Source organism: Hypanus sabinus, chromosome 3 (genome assembly GCF_030144855.1).
Source record: "Hypanus sabinus isolate sHypSab1 chromosome 3, sHypSab1.hap1, whole genome shotgun sequence".
In the NCBI taxonomy this organism is placed as follows: Eukaryota; Metazoa; Chordata; class Chondrichthyes; order Myliobatiformes; family Dasyatidae; genus Hypanus; species Hypanus sabinus.
Genome location: NC_082708.1, coordinates 159,850,085 through 159,856,084, shown reverse-complemented (window position 1 = coordinate 159,856,084; position 6,000 = coordinate 159,850,085).

The window sequence follows — 6,000 nt, the reverse complement described above, 5'->3', positions numbered from 1 at the left end:
GAACAAAAAAACTGAAATTGCTCGAGGAACTCATTTGATCAGGTAGCACCTGCGGAGGCCGAGGAGTGGTCTATGTTTCAGGCCGAGATGCTGCATCAGGACAGAGTGTGCCAAGGAGCGATAATCAGTATAAAGTGGAACCGAGTGAAGTTGTAGGGTCATAGAACCATACAGTATGGAAACTTGTCCTTCGTCTTTCCCATCTATTGTTAGTCCATTTGCCCATATTTGATCCACAATCCCTTTCCTAACCATGTACCTACCCAAGAGTCTTTTAGATATTGTTACTGTGCCTGCAAAATGTTGTTATTGTGTTGCTGTTGTGGGGAATGATGGGCAGTTGGAGCCAAGTGCAAGGAGGGGGATGTAAGTGGAGGAGAGCGAACGGTTAAGTGGAAACGGATAAAGGAAAAGTTGGACAGAGGGAGGCAAGTGGAGTAAGGGGAAGGTAAGATAGAGGCCAGAAGATAAGTGGACCGAGATAAAACAAGGATGATAAATCCAGAGCGTAGGCAAAGGAAGAAGGAACCCAGGTGGATAGGTATGGAGGAGATGGGTAGGTGGAAATGGGAAAGATGAACAAAAGAATGCTGGGTGGACTGGTAGGGGAGGGAAAGGAACACTAGGGGTTACCTAAAATTGTAAAATCCAATGTTCATATCATTGGGTTGTAGACTACCCTAGTGGAATATCAGGTGTTGATTTAGTAGCTTGTGTTTGGACTCACTTGGCAGTGGAGAAGGCCAAGGACAGATTCAGAATCAGCTTCGTTATCACTGGCAGTTTGTGAAATGTGTTGCTTTGCAAAAACAGTGCAGTGCAAGTTACAAAAACAAGTAAGTTGTGCAAAGGGTGAATAGGCAGTATTCATGGGTTCACAGGCTGTTTAGAAATCCGATGGTGAAGAGGAGGAAGCTGCTCTTAAAATGTTGAGTGTGGGTCTTCAAGCTGCTGTACCTCCTTCTTAATGGTAAGTATTGGAGTATAAAAGTTGCATTGTTTGCTGTGTAACCAAAACTATGTAGTCAGCTTTGAACTTGCTATTTGCTATGCATGTATCCAATTTAGTAGGAGAATGAAATCTTAAGAATGTAGAAGATAATGGTGTGTTAATGAGAGGCTAGCTAAGAGATGTAGATTATAATGGTGGGTTAATGAGAGGTAGCTAAAATATGTAGATTAGAACATGATTAAGTCAATGGGTAGAAACAATAGTGGCGGATGTACTAGTGATACGCAACTGTAGATCGATTGGATATGCTAATGCAACTAAACCAGGAGATTGCTATAAAAAATGCTATGTACAAGGATCGGTGGGCAATTGTCATGGTCGCCAATTTTGTCGTGGTTTCTCGTGCCCCACAAATGACCAGGAGACGCAGAAGATTCTTCAAGAAGTGTTAAACTTTAATTTGCAAATCCAAGCTGAGACAGTCATTGAGCTAGTCGCTGATTACCCACCGATCCTTGTACATAGCATTTTTTATAGCAATCTCCTGGTCCAGTTGCATTAGCATATCCAATCGGTCTACAGTTGCGTATCACAAGTACATCCACCACTATTGTTTCTAACCATTGACTTAATCATGTTCTAATCTACATCTCTTAGCTACCTCTCATTAACACACCATTGTCTTCTACATTCTTAAGATGTCATTCTCCTGCTAAATTGGATACATACATAGCAAATAGCAAACACAAAGCTGACTACATAATCTACATCTCTTAGCTACCTCTCATTAACACACCATTGTCTTCTACATTCTTAAGATTTCATTCTCCTACTAAATTGGATACATGCATAGCAAGTTCAAAGCTGACTACATAGTTTTGGTTACACAGCAAACAATGCAAATTTTATACTACAATATATCCCCCCTTTGAGACCCAGAAAGTAGACTAAATAATGTATGGGACACTGGAAAAATGTTGAATTTCCCCTTGGGGATGAATAAATTATCTATCTATCTATCTATCTATCTAAGAGTCCGCGCACAAAAGCCCCAATAAACTCAAGCACTTATTCCCAACTTGCGAGTTAAACTATAATTTTCTGCGTTAAGACCTCAAAGTATTCTCTCCCTGTTACCCTGGGCCACTGAGCCAAAAACCTGTCCCTTTGTACCTGAGACAGGGAAAAAGACTCAGAAGCCCACACTGTTGTTTTGCTCTTGTCCATCCTGCAGGTGTTATAGGCTGTAACGATACATTTTCGGTGTTTCTTTCTCCACTAAGCTTGCTTCAGTAATTGCCACGAGCATCGGAAATTGTTTGGTTGCAGCACGCACTACAAGAGATTTGAGACAAGGAAGAAAACAGCACAGCACAAGCGCACAGCTCAACAATACAATACTGACAGTTATTGCCATTTTAGTCAGCCATGCTCCCCATCCTCTGAGTCTACATTCTAACCAGTCAAATAACTGATGTCCGAACCCTGCATTCTGTGCACATACCTCTCACTGTGACAAGACTAAGTCCACTGAAGTCTGTAAATAAGGTGACCAAAAACCATCCTTCTTTATTTTCTTTATCACTTCCCCTCTTGCACAATGGTCCTTCCCATGCGCTTCTAAAATCACAATCGTCAGTAGAGGGGTGGGCGCTACCAACAAACCATCTTCCATGCTCCACAAACCTCCGGGTTCTGCTTGACCCCCTTCGTCTCCACATTGTCTGTTCTAACAAAGTTGCCTTACCTTGTATTTCAATTAGGTCCTCTACCTCAGGTTCTGGAGTTAGGCTTACCTGGGGGGCAATGACAGCTGATGTACACCCAGACGCTTTTCTGGCTGCCTCGTCTGCAGCTTGATTTCCCTTGTTATTACATCATTTCCCTTTTTATGTGCCTGGCATTTTACTATAGCCAATGCTTTAGGTTTCATTATGGCTTTTATTAAGTCTAGAATTTGCTGACAACGTTGTATGGGATCTCCACTGCTTTTTTTTAAAACCCCTGTTTCCACACTGCCCTGAACAAATGGCATACTCCATGAGCATATGCCAAATCAGCATAGATGTCTACTGTCTCACCTTCCATCATTTCACACGCAGCTGTCAGGGCTTTGATTTCCGCTGGTTGGGCGGAACACGGTTGGGGACAGGACTCCATCCTAATAATCTTATAGCTCGACTGATCCTGCTGCACTACTGAGAACCCTGCATGATTTCCATCATAATCCCTATAACAAGAGCTATCTACGAACAGAAGCTTTTTATCTGCATCCTCTAGTGGTTCTTACCGTAAATCCGCTCTCAATTTGGCAAATGCCATTGTCTTCCCTACACAATCATGGGGTTCTCCTTCATAGCCCAAAGGGACAAAATCGGCTATATTACTGGTAGTGCATCTCTGTATAGTTATGTCTGGTAATGTCAATAGCATCTGATACGCTGCTATCCTGGCTGGCGTCAGCACAAATTTCCCTCTTTCCAGCAATTCTGCTACTTTGTGGTGTGTGTACAGAGTCACAGGATAGCCCAGGGTTACAGATGATGCCTTTTCATATGCATAGTACAGCGCCGCCAATCCCTGAGCCACCTCATCTAGTCTCGTACTGTAGTATGCTATCGGCTACTTTGCTTTTCCTGTGCCTGTCTCTTGTGTTAGAACCGCTGTGACATAACGCTCCTGTTGGTTGGATACATACAAATGAAAAACCTTCTCGTAGTCAGGCAAAGCTAATGCTGGTGCAAACTGCAATTCCTGCTTAATAGTATTGAAAGCTATCTCCGCCTCTTCATTCCACTGTAAGCCATTCTTCAAATTTGTATGTCCTGCTTCTTTCATTATCTTTCTCAAAGGTGCCACAATCTCAGCATATTCTCCTATCCAATCTGAGCTGTACCCTGCCATTCCCAAAAACGTCATCATCTGCCCTACAGACTGAGGTTTGGGGGCCTTAGTTATTACCTCAATCTGATCTGGTGCTATCGCCTTCACTCCCTTGGATATTACCCTGCCTAAGAATTCCACCTGCTGTGTGCAAAATTGCAGTTACTTTTTGGATACTTTATGTCCTCCGGCGCCAGCTTCTCTAACAGAGTTATAGTGTCCTGCTCACACTGTTCCTTACCGTGGGAGCAAATCAATAGGTCATCCACATACTGTAACAATGTACTTTCCAATGGTATGCCCTCTAGGTCTGCCTTCAACACCTGATTAAAAACATGTGGTGAATGTTTAAACCCTTGCGGCATTCTGGTATAGGTATACTGAGCACCTCTGTAAGTAAATGCAAACAGATGCTGACACTGGTCGGCTGGAGGAATGCTGAAGAAAGCCGAACACAAATCAATCACTGAAAAGTAACTTGCTTCTGGTGGAACATTAGTCAAAAGCATGTGTGGGTTGGGGACTACCGCTGGCCAGTCCTCTACCACGTCATTTACCGCTCACAAATCATGCACCAATCTCCACTTAGATTTATCTGCTTTTAAAACCGGCAGCAACGGGGTATTGCATGGACCGTTTGTTCTTTTAAGCACTCCTATTTCAAGCAACCCCTGCACTGTCGATGCTATTCCCTCTTCTGCTTCTGGTCTTAGAGGGTATTGTGGTCTCCTGGGTGGAATTGCTCCCCTTTTCAGCCTTATTTCCACCAGACTAGCTGTTTTTATTTTCCCTACGTCCGTGTCAGGCTGTGACCACAGAATAGACGGCAACTCATCTAACCTTCTATCTTTCTGCTGGCCTCTTTCCTTTCCCAGCAAGGGCAGGTGTGGTTGGGGAGTTATTTCGACCTCTCTCACTGTCCCTACCATATCTACACTTACCATTATTTTAATGCAATTGTTGTCTTCTGATATCCACACCTCTGGCGTAATTTTCCTCCACACTGTTACGGATTCAACACTCTTAACTAAGGGTCCTAAGTCTTTAGACTGATATCCCTTGTTTACCAACAACGCTACGTGGGGCGCAGCCTCCGGTATCCTGTACCATTTTTCTAAAAAGGTGTTCCACTTAACTTGTAAAGTTGCCCCTTGCCTTCCAATTATCACAGCCTCCCCTTCCAGGTGCTGTTGGGTACATACCTCCAGGTGCCATCTCTCCTCTAACTCCCTGTTCTGAGTCTCGTCAAAAATCACTGTACAATGTAGCTCAGATTTGGGCATTACAGCCCTGGGTAATATAACCTGCACGCCCTTTTCCATTTTTCCCAGGTTTCCTGAATCTGATCTGCGATGTCTCCTATCCAAAAGACATTAGCCTTCTTGTCTTCTCGCACTATCAATTGAGCCCCTGTTCTTTCCACACTCAGCCCATTTCTGGTGCATTCTAATTTCAATTCCAGTTTCAATAAGGCGTCTCTGCCTAACAAATTAATCAGAGTTCCTTTAAATACTAGCACTGGCAAAACAATTCCTTTATTTCCCATTCTCAACTGCACTGGAGCCGTGCACTGTGTCAATTGTGTTTTCCCCGAGAACCCTACCGTCTTAATAAACTTTCCTGACATGGGAAGGTGAAGGGCATACTGTGGCTGTACACAAGTGTACGTGGCTCCAGTATCTATCATCATTGTTCTCAGGTGCCCTTCTAACATAACCTGAACAATGATTCCTCGTCTGCCTCCTTTGTTATCATTGGGTAATGTCCCTTCCCACTCGAATTCTCGGGGCACCCCTAATACCTCGCATAGGGGTTCACAGGTCCGCTTGGGCCTGTGGGGGCTGGTCCTTGGCTAAACTTTAGTTCCCTTCTTATTGGTTCCTGCTGGTGTGTGACAGGCCATGGTGTAAACGGACAATCTCTTCTCATGTGACCTGGCTGATTACATTCCCAGCACAATCTCTCTACCTCTCTTTCCCCCTGTTTCCTCACTGGTCCCCTTTCCCCTTAGCTTCTCTGTCCCCCTCCTTGGAACTTCCAGTCCTGTCTGGGCTGTTTGAATTTGGTCTGTTCCTGATAGGGCATTTGTGGGAATGCTCCTCCAAAGATGTTGATTATTGGCATGGGGTTTTCCACCCCTTGTCTTACAGTATGATCGGTTCCTC